The 14220-nt window shown below is 51.2% G+C and overlaps 1 long non-coding RNA gene across 1 annotated transcript; it reads right to left on the reverse strand.

The window, feature by feature from the left end:
* Positions 1-3263: 3263 nt before the first annotated feature.
* On the reverse strand, positions 3264-10611 carry LOC139074498 (uncharacterized). The gene is made up of 2 exons (XR_011524139.1): positions 4716-10611; positions 3264-4317 (listed from the first exon to the last, which is right to left on the reverse strand). It is a non-coding gene; the product is annotated as an uncharacterized lncRNA (long non-coding RNA).
* Positions 10612-14220: the final 3609 nt, after the last annotated feature.

Below are 14220 nucleotides of genomic sequence, written 5' to 3' on the forward strand. Positions count from 1 at the left end.
TGAGGCTCTGTCTCAGGCAGTGGGCTGAGGAGCATGTTCTCCTGCTGAGAGAGACCCATCCCGGGTAAGTCCTGAATAAGCTCCCAAGGCAGACAGCAAAATTACAGGGTGGGGTGGTTGGGCGGGTGGTGCCAGGGCAGGGCTGGAAGATGGAAGAACAGGCAGGAGCAGGCCTGACACCCACACTTTCCTGCCCAGGAGCGGCTGGCAGCTGTGGAGACAGAAACTTGCAGCATGGTGTACCTAGGGGCAAAATGCCACCTGAGCTGAGGCAGGCAGGAGGGAGTGAGAATGACCCTGGGGATGCCCCTCACCCCCCAGGCAGGGTGATGAACTATTGTCCCCTCCTCCTGGAATTCTTCCCATCCCTCACCCTTTGGGTTTCATTTAAAGTCTCCTTCTCAGGAAGGCCCCCCTGACCTGCCCGTGTGGAGTAGGCCCCTCCCCACCCCCACCAGCTTGGTGTTTTTCATGCCTGGTGACTACTGGTTTTCTTCTTTATGTTGGATTCATCATCACAGCAACCTGTGAGCCCCACGGAGTCTAGGCCTTGTCTGGTTCTGCTTTACCTCAGCCTCCCAGCGCCCAGCACAGGCTGGTGTGCAGCAGGTGCTCGGTCCCTAAGAACGGGCCCAGAATCCTCGTCAGGATTCACTTGATCATTTAACGGCGTAAAGGAGGGTGAGAGGGACTCGTCTTGTTGTTCCAAACAGCGGCAGAAAAGCAAAGCAGAGGACCACAGAAGGGCTGGCTCCCAGGTTTTCAGAGAGCCCAGATGCGGCCAGACACCTCGCCCCAGAGCCCCTCAGGCCAGCTGAGCTGGCCCCCCCCCCAGCAGGCCCCATCCTTGCTCCATCATAGGCGGAGCACTCAGAGATGATTTTCCTTGTGGGGAGAGCTGCGGGTGAGGAGCAGCAATTTCCACCTGGTGTCATGGTGGAACAGTGTCTCGCCCGGTCACCCCGTCCCTTTGGGGGAACTCTCAGAATTCTGCATGGGGACTGGAGGTTCCTGTGAGGGAGAGGGGCTGCCCTCTGACGGCCCAAAAGCATAGGCAGAGTTGTTGGGAGAGCTCAGCCTGTGTCCCCTTGACTTTGAGGTGCTGGAGAATGGAGAAGCTAGTTCCTGGAGGCAGGAGCCCCGGTGGCTGCAGCAGCAGGTCCTGCAGGATGTGCGGGCTAGAGGCAGCCCCCGTGCAACGTGGAAATGCGGGGCCTTCGCTCAAAGATTATTCAGCAAGGTTAGCATTGATGGTAACGTCATGTTGACACCATATACCTTTGGTATGATGAGACAGGAGGGGCACTTTACTGCCATGGTCTCCCCCGGCTCCACAAGGGACAGCCCCCCCCAGAGGTATCTATGAAGCAGGAATTGAGAAGAGGAAAGCCAGTGGCCAATAAAAATTTGAAAAGGTGCTCGGCCTCATCATAGTTCAGAAAAATGCAAATTAAAGCAACAATGAGGTACTATCTTTCACCCACAAATAGACAAGAATTTAAAACAAAGAATAATTGCCGGTGGCACTGAGGACGTCTGGGAACAGTGAGCTGCACTTCCTCTTGAGCGAGTTGCATCACTCTTTTGGAAAATAGTCTGACATTTTCTTCTAAAATAGGAAATACACACGTTAGCCCATCAGCCTCAACCTTGACAAGTTTCCTAGAGGAATAAGAGCACCCACCAAAAGGATATAAAAAGGAGTCGTTTGGCCATATTGTTTGAAATAGTGAAAAAATCCTAGGTATTTGAAGAGCCGTTTCCCTATAAGAGAAATGGTTGACTAAACGTTGGTAGGTTTGTGCTGCTGCGTGCCATGAGTCTGTTAAAAAGAATGGATTAGGCACAGCTCCACACCTGGAGCGCTGCATACACACTGCTCAATTTAGACAGCACGTTGCAGAGTTGGGACACCCTGGGAACCGCAGGCAAGACAATTCAATGTGCAAAACTGCCCACACGCAGCAGGACGTTTACCATCCTTTGTCCCTTCACACCCCACCAATCACACCCTCTCACTGTCAGAAAAAAGAACCACAAAAATTCTTAGTGTATTTCCAAATATTCCACGCTAAAAACCACAGTGATAAGGCCTGGTGTAGGGTTTTTTGTTTTTGTTTTTTTAACAAACAATAGTGAGACTTTAGCTGCATAGATGTCTGTATGTGCTTGTAGAGACATAAGGAGGTGTGGAAGGGCCCAGGGCTGATGTGGAAATGGGGGAGAAAGGGTTCACTATGCCCTTTTGCCATCTTTGTATGGATTCACCAGGTAAATGAGCCCATGTCACTTTGCAATTACCAAAATTAATAAAGAGAAAAACCTTTCTTAAAAAACTGATGAAAGAACAACAACAAAAAAGGAAGTGCTCTGGAGACCAAAGCTCCCAACCGCTGGCACACAGCCCCCACCCCACCCCCAGTGCAGCAGGATTGGGGCAACCTGGGAACAGCACCTGCCGGCCCCCTCCCTGGCCACACAGCACTGGCACCCTCCCTCCAGTCCAGCGGCTGCCCTCTGCTGGCCCCAAAGGCCCCTTTCCTGCTGGCTATTTGTGTTTGGCCCTGCCCGCCTCCGTGGGCAGCCTCCGGCCACTGTGGGTGGCACTGGGACAGGACGCTGCCTGCTGCTGAAGGCTCACTTTATGGACATGAAGATTTGCTGGCCAGTGTACCAGGGCCCTTGGAAGCCGGCTGTTTCTACCCTCCAGCCCCATTGGCCCGTCCCCGTCTCTGCCCAGCCCTGGCCCCAGGAAGGAACACATAGCCCCTCCTCCACAACATAAATCACTGCTCCTCGGGCTAGGCAGCCACGGCCATGTGCCCCACTGCAGCCTGCATCACAGGTGTCCTTGACACCTTGCTGGCTGTAACCCACGCCCAGCCCCTCCGCTCCACTAGGCCTTGAGTGAGGCTGAGCCAGGAGCCCTTGGGCTGCACCCCACAGCTGCGGTGGGAGGCGCTCCCGACCTGTGTATTTCTCATTTTTATAACAGTGTATGTATTTAAACATGCCCTGCCTTGTTCCAGAGAAGAAATAAAATAGCCACAAGGATACATAAGATGCAAGCAGCATAAATTAAGACTGGACAAGATGCTCATAATGATTCTGCTACAGAGACTTTCAGTATAATTTAAAACAGTGGCCCATTAGAAGCTGCCTAAATGTCCAACGATAGGAGATTGGTTAAATAAATTACAATATAGCCACACAACTGAATATTATGCAGTCATAAAAATCGAAATTACAGCCATAGACCCTAATTTACTTATACATAGTTTATTTATTTATAGAACCTCATGACAAATTCATATGTATATGCCTAAGGGCAGTCTTCTAGGAAGGGACTAGAAGTCTCATGAGCTTCTTGAAATGACTATGGCCCCCAAGAAATGAAGAGTGGCTGTCCTCGAGAAGGGTACACAGTGCCGTGACAAGATATTTATGTTACATATAAACTGCGTGGGCTATAAAGTCCCGCTTTCACATTTGCATGGTCTGGGAGGCCAGACCACAAAATCCAGTCTCCTTATCTCTGGGCGACAGAACTGTAACTGATTTTTTTTCTTTGTTTTTCTACCAGCAGGAGCTATATCCTTATCTTTGACCATATGTTTTCTAGCAACCAAAGCAAAAACAGAAACATGGTCAGCTACTAATTCCCAGTGCCCATAGAAGAAAATTAAGTGCCGGTTTTTGGTGTTAAAGGGGGTAGAGAGTTTTCTGGGCGGGGGGGGGTGGGCATTGGTTCATAAAGAGTGTGTGATGGGTCCCCTCCTGCTCCCTGAGGACAGGGTGCAGGGTAGCCTTGATGTGGGGCTGAGGGGTCTGCAAATATCAGCAGGTCTGTCCAGGGGAATGCCTTGCAGCCCCCCTTTGCTGGCTCCATTCAAGAAAAGAGCTAACTCATTCCCTCACAGTAGGGAGGGTGAAATGGGGTCAGAAACGCTCTCTGTTCACGTCTCACAAGAAGAGGCAGTGACACATCCCAGAGTCAGCTAGTAATGGTGGACCTTCTGGCATGAGCAGCAGAATGTTGGGGGTTACTGAAATCAGAACCCATGGAAAGCTATTCACTTCACTCAGGACTGGAGGTTCTTACCACCCAGCCTTGGGGAAGCAGGGGGTGCTCTGCCAAGGAAGCAGATACCCCTAGCAGATGCGAGGCTCCAGCTGTCAACAAGAAGTAAGCATGAAACAGTGCGAAGCTCCTGACGGGCACTAAGAGGTTCCCAGCACAGTCAGAGGTCGGGTCTGGTGGAGGGAGGGAGACAGTCAGGCTGCCAGCTCCTGTGGAGATTCTCCAGCAGAGGCAAACTGAAATTACAGCAATAAATAACAATGGCAACAACACAACAACAGTAACGAAAACAATACGCTATGTTAATTGTCACAAAACCAACAAGATGGTTATCTATTGCTAAGTAACAATTCACCCCAAAACTTAGTGGCCTAAAGCAACAACATTTTATTATCTCTCGTGATTTCTGCAGGCCAAGAAACCAAGGACAGCTCAGTTGGGTGGTTCTGGCTCAGAATCTCCTGAGGTTGTGGTCAGAGAGAGGCTGGTGTTGGAAAAGCATGCGACTGGGGCAGCCAGGGGATGGCAAGCATCTTTCTCTTCATGGAATCTCAGGGCCTCTCCATGCGATCTCATGCGGGATAATTTGAGCTTCCTAACAGCATGGTGGCCTCAGGACCATGAACCTACTTACCTGGCAGCTCAGGGCTTCAAGCCCGAGTGTTCTAGCTAACCAGGCAGAAGCTGCATCACGTTTTATGGCCAGTGTTGAAAGTCTTCAGTGTTACTTTTGTTGCATTCTATCTGTTATAAGCAAGCCACAGGCCCATCAGATTCAAGAAGAGAGGACATAGACTTCATCTCTCAACGGGACCAGTGTCAAGGCCACACAATAGCATGTAGATTGGGAGATGTCATTGCAACCATCTCTGAAAGATATAATCTTCCACACAGAGCCATTACCAATATCCAGGGAAGGTAAGGACAAACTGAGGCAGGTGAAGCTCTATGACCTTTGACCCTTGTACATTTGACATTGACACTCTTAGACTACCTTTTCTTTACACAAAATTCAGCCATTTCAGACCTCAGTTGACCCACAAACTCTTTGAGCTGTGAAGGCACAGGGATGCTGAGTTTTGGCCAAGACAAGGACTTTGGCAATGGCTATCTTTGTTTGAATTTGGGGCAATTATTTGAATACACTATTGAGTTTTACCTGCAGTATCTGATTTTTAAAAAAATGCGTGGATGGGGCCTGCTTCGTGGCCAAGTGGTTCAGTTCACCCTCTCTGCTTCGGCAGCCGGGGTTCACCAGTTCAGATCCTGGGCACAGACCTACGTTCCACTCATCAAGCCATGCTGTGGTGGTGTCCCACCTGGAAGAACTAGAATGACTTGCAACTAGGATACACAGCTATGCACTGGGGCTTTGGGGAGGAGAAAAAGAGGAAAGGTTGGCAACAGATGTTAGCTCAGGGCCAATCTTCCTCACACACACAAAAAAAGAGTGGAAAACAGAAAAGTGAACATGCTGATAGGAATGATGAAAAAGGTGTGGGCTCCCACCCCTGAAACAATCGAGGCCAAGATGGAGTCCAGAGGAGCTCTCATTGGCCTGAGTTGGATGGTGATGGGTCTTGAGCCAGTTGGCCATGAGTTCTCTTGTGAGACAAAGAACAACAACAAAGGAACAAAGCAAAAGGATGTGTACTACTAAAGTATTTTTAGATGAAACAACACAATGCCTGAGATTTGCTTTGAAATACTCTAGGAAACAAACAAACAAAAAGTACATCTCGTGGGGGACAAGAGCGGCCATGAGTTGCTAACTGCTGAAGAGTGGATGTTCATTATACCATTCCCTCCATTTTTGTGAATGTTCAAACATTTCTATTACAAAAAGTAAAAATAAATTTGCATTAAATATTGGAAATACATCATTAAGCATTGCATCTAAAAGTCAAACTGTGATTAGACGTAATTAAATTCTAGAAATGCCCCTTCCCCATAACTATTATGCATTTATCCTGTGATTTTTATAAGGATTATCAGGGTCACATTTATATAGAAGCAGTAGCCATCTGTACTGATGTAATTAATTCCACTGTGCAAACAAGGCAGAATTTTCCTTGCAAGAAAATTGTATTATTTATGTGCAACAACAAAAAATCATCCCAGTCCCTGAATTCCGAGCTCTTGAGGTGATGAGGTAATTAGCATTAACAGAGATGGCAGGGTTGGCAGTGGGAGCAGGAATATTTTGCGCGGTTTGAACTTTTTGCTGTGTGCATGTGCCAATTCTTTTAAGTTAATTGATTTATTTAGAGTAAACAAAAGCTGTTGAACAGGTACTACTGGCTATTCCTTTCTTTTTCCTGTAGTATGTCTTTGCTGTCTTTGAACTCATTTTGTCTGTCAAGGGAGCGGGTATCACCAGCAAACAAGAGACAGTAGGCAACGAAGATTGAGATAATGATAGAAGAGTAAGTTTAAGATGCAATGGACTCTTGGGGCTGGCCCCGTGGCCGAGTGGTTAAGTTCGCGCGCTCCGCTGCAGGCGGCCCAGTGTTTCGTTGGTTCGAATCCTGGGTGCGGACATGGCACTGCTCATCAGACCACGCTGAGGCAGCGTCCCACATGCTACAACTAGAAGAGCCCACAACGAAGAATACACAACTATGTGCCGGGGGGCTTTGGGGAGAAAAAGGAAAAAATAAAATCTTTAAAAAAAAAAAAAAAAAGATGCAATGGACTCTGGCCATTGGCTTCATCTGATTCTCCCACTTTCCCCTCCCCTCCGACTTAAAAAGCCCCATTGTGGGAGTTCAGCCCCTGGACATCTCCTAGGCCAGGCTGGAAGAGGCCTGCCTAATGCGATGACTGGCGTGCCATCTGGTGGCTCTTGGCAGAAGTGCTCAGGCCGCGTTCTTTTCTGAGCCCACAGCAGACAAGTTTGAGTTTCCACCACAGGCCCAGATTCCTGCTCCACCAGCCAAACCTGACTCAGAGACGGACTGTCTGTAAATGTATAGACGTATGGATCATGATGCTTAAAAACGTTCTGAATATGTTGCCAACATTTAAAATTCTGGATGTTTTACATGAAAGTCCAGATCTCTGGCTTCTGTTGAAAACCAGGTCTGATGACGACTGGGGCTGAGGCCAGTGCTCTCCGCTTACCTGTGGAGCGTCTACTGAAGCCATACGGTTTGCGTTCAGTTTCTCCTACGCGGGATCCATGTAGTGTGTTGACTAGTGTCTCCCAAACCTTTGCATCTACCCGGAATCTCAGGATGTGGCCTTATTTGGAAATAGGGTCTTTGCGGAGGTAGTGGGTTAAGGATCTTGAGAAGAAATCATCCTAGATTTAGGGTGAGCCCGAAATCCAATGACTGGTGTCCTTATCGGAAGAGGAAAGGACACAGAGACACAGAGGACATTACCACGTGAAAATGGGACAGAGGGTGGAGTGCCGTGTCTGCGAGCTGAGGAGCGCCTGCCGCCGCCCGCAGCCGGGAGAGGCCCTGGCAGCTTCTCCCTCGGAGCTTCCGGAAGGAACTGACCCCGCTGACACTTCAGATTTGCACTTTTGGTCTCCAGAACTGTGAGAGAATACGTTTCTGTTGTTTAAGCTACCCGGTTTGCGGTAATTTGTTACAGCAGCCCAGGAGACTGATAGACAATCCTCAATAAGTCCTCAGCTTTCTGCAACATCCCCCAAACAGGCCTCTGCTCTAAAACTCCAGTTACGGAGAGCTCATCACCTCATCTGTGTGACGGACTAATTGTTGGAAGGTTCTTTCTACTGAACCAACATACACTACAAATAGCATAAAATCAGGTGAGAGTCTACTAAGAGTGGGGGAAACAAAGGCCTAAAAAGGAGCAAAACTCTGCTGGTTGTGGGATCAGGGAAGGCTTCATGGAGGAAGTGGCACTCAAACTGGGCCTTAAAGGATGGATATGATCAAAACAAGTGGAAACGGGTGTGGTGGTACGCATGTTCCCGGTGACAGGGCACCAGCCCAGGCAGTCACTGCTGGGGATTCAGCAGTGGGTAGAAGCTGGGTGACGAAGAGTGAGACAGTGGAAGAACTTTCCAGACAGAGGGAACAGAATGCGGGGGTCCTGACGTGGAAAAGACTTACGCTCTTTTCAGGCACAGAAGGAAGACCAGTGTGGCTAGAGCCCCCTGACTGCGAGGCTGGGCGAGGCTTAGACGGAGGCTGCAGCGAAGCTGGGGCCAGGCCTGCAGGGCTTTGCCCTTCCACATTCCTCTCTGCCTTTCAAGGGCCAGTGCAAAGCCACCTCCACCAGGAAGCCTCCTCTGATCACTGGCAGTCAGATTCGTCTCCCCCTCTCTCAGCTCCTGTTGCTTTTACCAGGATGACTGCTGGAGCAGTTTCTGGCTCCGAGTGGACACTCCAAAAACATCTGTTGAGTGAATGACTGTTTGAAAGAGGGAAAGAAGGGCAGTGTGAGGGAGGTAGTGCCGAGGCGGGTGGGGATGGCAGAGAAGTGGGAAAGGTGTGAGGCGTGAGGGGAACAGGGTCAGCCTGGGCAATAGTCAAGACGTGGTTTTCCAGACTTCAGGTCACAGCAATTTAGTGAGCACACAACAGCATTTTTAAAGAAACTAAATAGAATTAAAATATTAGAATGCAGCGTACATAGCAAGGGGTAGTGTTGCTTCACAAAGCCTTGTTCCAGTTATATACACAACACAAGGTAAAATCTTCTTTCTGTGGTCATGGCAAAAAAGTTCGAGACTCTCAGAATGAGGATATAGAGTTTGCTCTTGTATCAGGGACCAAAAATGACAATGGCTTAAACAAAATAAATATCTGTATCTCTCTCCACGACAGTCAGGCCCGGGCAGTTCTGGACTGGAACAGTGGCTTTGGGATGCGTGGGCCCAGGCTCCTTCCTTCCGACTGCTGCACAGACAAGATGGAGCCACCACGTGCATGCTCCAGCTAGTGGGAAGAGGCAGAGAAGAGGGATGGCACAGCCTCTTTTCTTGAAGGCCACAAACAGAAAGTGGCATCAGTCACTTCTGCTCACATTCTGCTGTTCACCAGGGAGTCACTTGGCCACATGGAGCTGCCTGGGAGCTGGGAAGTATCTTTGTCTGGGCAGCCAGGTCCCCAGTTAGAAATGGGAGGTTCTGTCACTATAGAAGGGGAGAGTGGACATAGGGTCATCCAGCAGCCTCTGCCCCAGCCTATGTTTGAGGGACTGCTAGGGATCCATGGGTTTTAGGATCTGTTGCCTGAGCACACAGGCCCTGGCGGCTGGAGGCCCTCCTCCACATCCTGTGTCACTCTCTGGAGCCACCAATGGCTCTCAGAGCTCCCCATGCCCTTTAGACTGTGAGGAGTGAACAAGATGACCCAGGTGGGTGTAGCCCACCACACAGGGCCTGGGATAAATAAAGAAGCCCTCAGTGAGTGAAGCCATAGGCGTCATTGTTGCCCCTCCAAACCTGTTCGTCCTCCTGGCTTAGCCCAGTTAATAGTGTCATAGTCCCCAGGAGCCCAGGCTAAGAGCTCCCAACACCCCCAAATTTACAAATACTCTTCATCCTGTATCCAAAGGACCTCTCTCTTCTGTAAGATCCTAAGAAAGAAGAGATGAACTATCATGCTTACTGACCAGAGGAGGTTCCCGTGTCACGGGTCCCCAAGACCAACCCCAGGTTTGATGATTTGCTAGGAGGACTCGCAGAGGTCCACACACAGTCACACTCACAGCTAAGATCTATTACAGTGAAAGAATGTCCAGCAAAATCAGCACAGGGAACAGGCTGGAGGAAACCAAGCACAAGCTTCCAAGAGTCCTCACCCAGCGGAGTCACGCAGGACACACTTAATTCCTCCAACAAGGACTTGGGACAACACATGTGAAACGTTTTCCACTAGGGAAGCTCATTAGGGAACCAAGTGTTTATTGGGTGTTTATTGGGGGCCCGTCACATAGGTACCCTCTGCTTAGCACACACCAACATTCCAGACTCCCCAAAGGAAGGCAGGTGTTCAGCATAAGCCATACTGTGTGCGCAGATGATTTAGGCACAGTGGCGCCCCTTCGCAGGGAATCGTGGGAACCCTCCCGAAATCCAAGTTCCCGGACTCCAGCCAAGGGCCAGGCTTGCAAGCAGGCCTTTCAAAGGTCAGCAGTCTCGGGCCTGCTGTGCTAACTCTGTACTGCACAGTGCCCAAAGAAGGTGGCATTTGACCTGGGTCTTAAAAGTCAGGAAAAATATGGAAAGGACAAACTTTGCCAGGTTGGCCCCGGCTATTTCTGCAGCCTTCCTCCTGAGCCTCTTCCTGACTCTCAGTCACAATACACACAAGACCTGAGTAGCAGCAGCCTCCTTTGCACAAGGCATGTCCCTGCCAAAATGTCACAGTCCCGTCTCCCCCTCCCCCATCGTCACACAGGCCCTGTCAACCTTTCATAATGAGTTTGCAACCTTGGAAGAGCACCTTCCTGCACGAGCAAGAACCACACTCAGACTTGTGTTCTGGTGTGCGAGACTGTCTTCTCAATTGGTCTGTAGGGTTCCTAAGGCAGGCTGGATCTCGTTTCTCTCTGTTTCCTCTTTCCCACCACCCCACCCCCAACTCCATGCCCTGACAAGCAGAGAGCCTTGCATCTATCTAACAGGGGCTCAGTAAACTCAGCTGTGTGGGCCTTCACATCTCCGTGGGTCGAGGATGGTGTCGCTCCAGGGAAGGAGCAGATCAGAGGAGCTCCGACGTTGCTGGGACTTGATGATTCCAGGATCCTGTGAGTCTGAGAATCTCAGATTCAACGTGGCCACCTGAGTCCTGAGCCAGGCAGACTCTGGAGCCCAGCATGTGGGCAGAGGGAACAGACAAGGAGCCAACCAAGAGACCCAGTCAGGTGGAGTCCGCAGCCTGCAGGGGGTCAGGTGGCAGGGGAGAGCAGGGGAGGAGCCCAGCCTTGCTCCAGCACCTGCTCACTGCTGCGGGGCAGGACTTCAGCTGGTGTGCAAGTGAACAGCAGCTCTCAGCCCTGGCCCCGGGGCCCTGCCTTGGCTGATGTGGGCCCCTCCTGGCTGGTTTGGAGCTTCTTTGGGCAGATATACTTCAGGTTGAACAGCTAGGTGCTGCCAGGCCCTGGGCTCACAAGGTAAGTGTTGGAGGAGGCAGCGGGGGCCAGCTGCCTGGCACGGGTCCGGGGAGGAGGCCTGGGGTAGGATGGAGGGAAAGCTGCCCTGCCCAGCGTGCAGACTCTGGTGGTGTCTGTCATTGACCCTAAACGTGATTGAGAGGACAGGATGCAGGGAGAGGTCTTCTCCCCCACAGGGCCAGGGAAGCAAATGTTCCAGGGAAATCTGGAAGGAAACCACCCACCCTCTCACTGCATGGCGGGAATCAGGAAGGGATGGGAGCTGGGACCAGGAGCCTGACCCGCAGGTCAGCCCAGCATTTCTCTAGAGACCAACCAGTCCCAGAGGGAGAGCCTTCAAGGCTGCCCAGCCTTCAAGAGAAGCAGCACAAAGACTCATCGGGTAGCAACTCAGAGCACGGCCCCTGGTGCCAGGGCCTGGGTTCAAGTCCCAGTTCGGCCACTCGCTCAGCCATGTGCCCTTTGTTGCCTGCCCCTCAGCCTCACCATCTGTAAAGGGGGCTCTTGAGAGGACTTGTCCCAGATGGTCATGTGACTGGTTTCCTCATCCATAAGATGATGAGGCCTGTTGTAAGGCCCAGATGAAATCATGGCCTGAGGCCAACATCTGTCCCGGCATCCTCGGCTGTCACGTGGCCGTGTGTCCAGGCAGAAGGTGATGGTGCTGGCCTCTTCCAGCCTGTGTCCCCAACTGTAGGACGTGCCACACTGCAAAGTCTGGCTACAGCCTCCAAAAACCCTAAGCACCCCCTGCCTGCACCTCACGCACTTCCAAATGTCACAAACAGAACTCTTAGCTGTTGGAGCCTCAGAAAGATGGCTGCCGCTGCTCGTGCTCCTTCTCGGGAGTTCATTTTAAAGCACACTTTTGCTTTGCAAATGTGTGAGCCCTTGGTTAATTAGAGCGAGTGTGGAATGTTAGAGACAGAGAGAGAGAGCAAGAAAATCCTGAACCTAACAGCAACCGATTTCTAGATCATACCTTTACACTCTTGCACATAATCACTGAACCGGGCAATCTATTCAGTCCCTTCATCTTACAGATGAGGAAGCTGAGGCTCAAGGAGCGGTCCTGATGCCAGTTCAGAGGCAGAGCCAGGCAACATCCAAGTGTCCTCACTCTTCCGTCCTCTCCCCGACACGCCGGCTCCCTCCCATCCATGGGCGCAGTGACTTGTTTATGAGGACTTCAGGTTCTCTGTCGTATTTATTCCCTCACCGTGGGAACACCACCAGGAGAGGCAGCAGAACGTGAGGCTGACCTTGGAGTCAACCAGGCCTGGGGTGACACCACAGTGTGCACGACCGCGTGATCCAGGCCCCCCGCCCCCACCCCGTGTAGTTGTCCCTCTATAAACAGGGTGGGTGCCTAATAATTCCCACCTCAGAGGGTGTTGGGAGGATTACACAACACAATGTAAAAAGCATGTGGATGTTGATGGGAACATAGAAATGCTCCTGATTTTCTCCTCTCCCTCATCTATTGCGCTCAAAAATAAATTTAAGAAAAAAAAATTTTTTGAGGAAGATTAGCCCTGAGCTAACACCTGCTGCCAATCCTCCTCTTTTTGCTGAGGAAGAGGGGCCCTTAGCTAATATCTGTGCCCATCTTCCTCTACTTCATACATGGCATGCCTGCCATAGCATGGCTTGACAAGTGATGCATAGGTCCTTGCCTGGGATCCGAACCTGTGAACCCTGGGCCGCCGAAGAGGAACATGCGCACTTAACCACTGTGCCACTGGGCTGGGCCCTAAAAACTTTTAAAAGTTTTTTTGTTGTTGTTTTGTGTTTGTTTGCTTATCTGTTCTTCGTCAAACCCACCCTCTCTCGGAGCACCCGCCAAGGTGTGACACCGGCCAGGACACCGGCCTGGGGGGCAGTGGGGGAGGCTGGTCTTGGCAGCTGTATGGGTTTGTGTGCTGTTCAGTTTTTTCTTTCAAATTTGTTCTCAGGCCCCTGTTATTCACCTGAGGGCAGTGAATATCCAGTCCCCGTCCCCAAAAGGCAAAATCCTGAGGGAAAACAAGGTGCCAGAAGGAGGTGGCACCCAGGGCACAGGGAGAGGGTGGAGGACGCTGCTGAGGAGGGCCTACGTCCAGGAGGAGCAGCTGGCAGCACTTGGGCCTGTCTCAGCAATGCTCTCTTTGCCGCGTGCCCTGGGAATCTAGGTTGTCAGGATGTGGTGACAATGGATGCACTGTTCCAGAAGGCCGGGCCTGCCTGGCCGCTACCTCCCGAGGCCTAAACAGATGCTGCTCGTCCAGTGCAAACACCACATTTCCCTACAGGGTGAGGGTGCCCCCGCAGAGGTTCCCGTGGACACAGGGCCCCAGCAGGCTGCAGGGCTCCTCACTGACCTGGTACCCAGGCCTGGCTTGGTGACTGATATGTTGTTGGGTGAAACACTAAAATGGAAGCCCTCCTGCAGCGGAACTCTGGAGCTTCCCGCTCCCGCCCTTGAACTGGCCTGCAGGCCTCCCGCTGCCCCACCCTGAGATGAGGGCCCAGTCCTGGCTGCTCACAGGCTTCTTCCGGTCCTGGCCTCTTGTACATCCTGTCCCCACCTGAGGGACATGTCCTACTTCTGTCTGCTTAGCCTGGTAGCACACATCTGGCTGCATATTTGCATTACCTGGGAACCTTTTAAAATATACTGATGCCCTGGCCCCCTCCCAGAACAACAAAATCAGAATCTCTAGGGGTGAGGCCTGGGGACCTACCAAATGATTCTAATGTGCAGCCAGGGTTGAGCCATCAGATCATTCCTACCCATCTAGGGGGCCTAGCTGAAGTCCCATTCCTCCAGGAAGCCCTCCTGAACTTACCCTGTGCAGGTAGCCCTCCTCCTCTGAGCGTCTGGGGGCCATATGAGGAGCACAGTCACTGGGCCCTGATGGCAGCCTGCTTTGTGTCAGATGGTAGATAGGAAGCAGAATCCAGTTGTATATCCTTGGTCAAGCTATTGAACCTCTCTGAGACTCAGTTTCTTCATCTGCAAAATGGGCATTAATAACAGTACCTATCTCACAGGCTTA

The sequence above is a fragment of the Equus przewalskii genome, chromosome 1 (assembly GCF_037783145.1).
Source record: "Equus przewalskii isolate Varuska chromosome 1, EquPr2, whole genome shotgun sequence".
NCBI classification, from domain to species: Eukaryota; Metazoa; Chordata; class Mammalia; order Perissodactyla; family Equidae; genus Equus; species Equus przewalskii.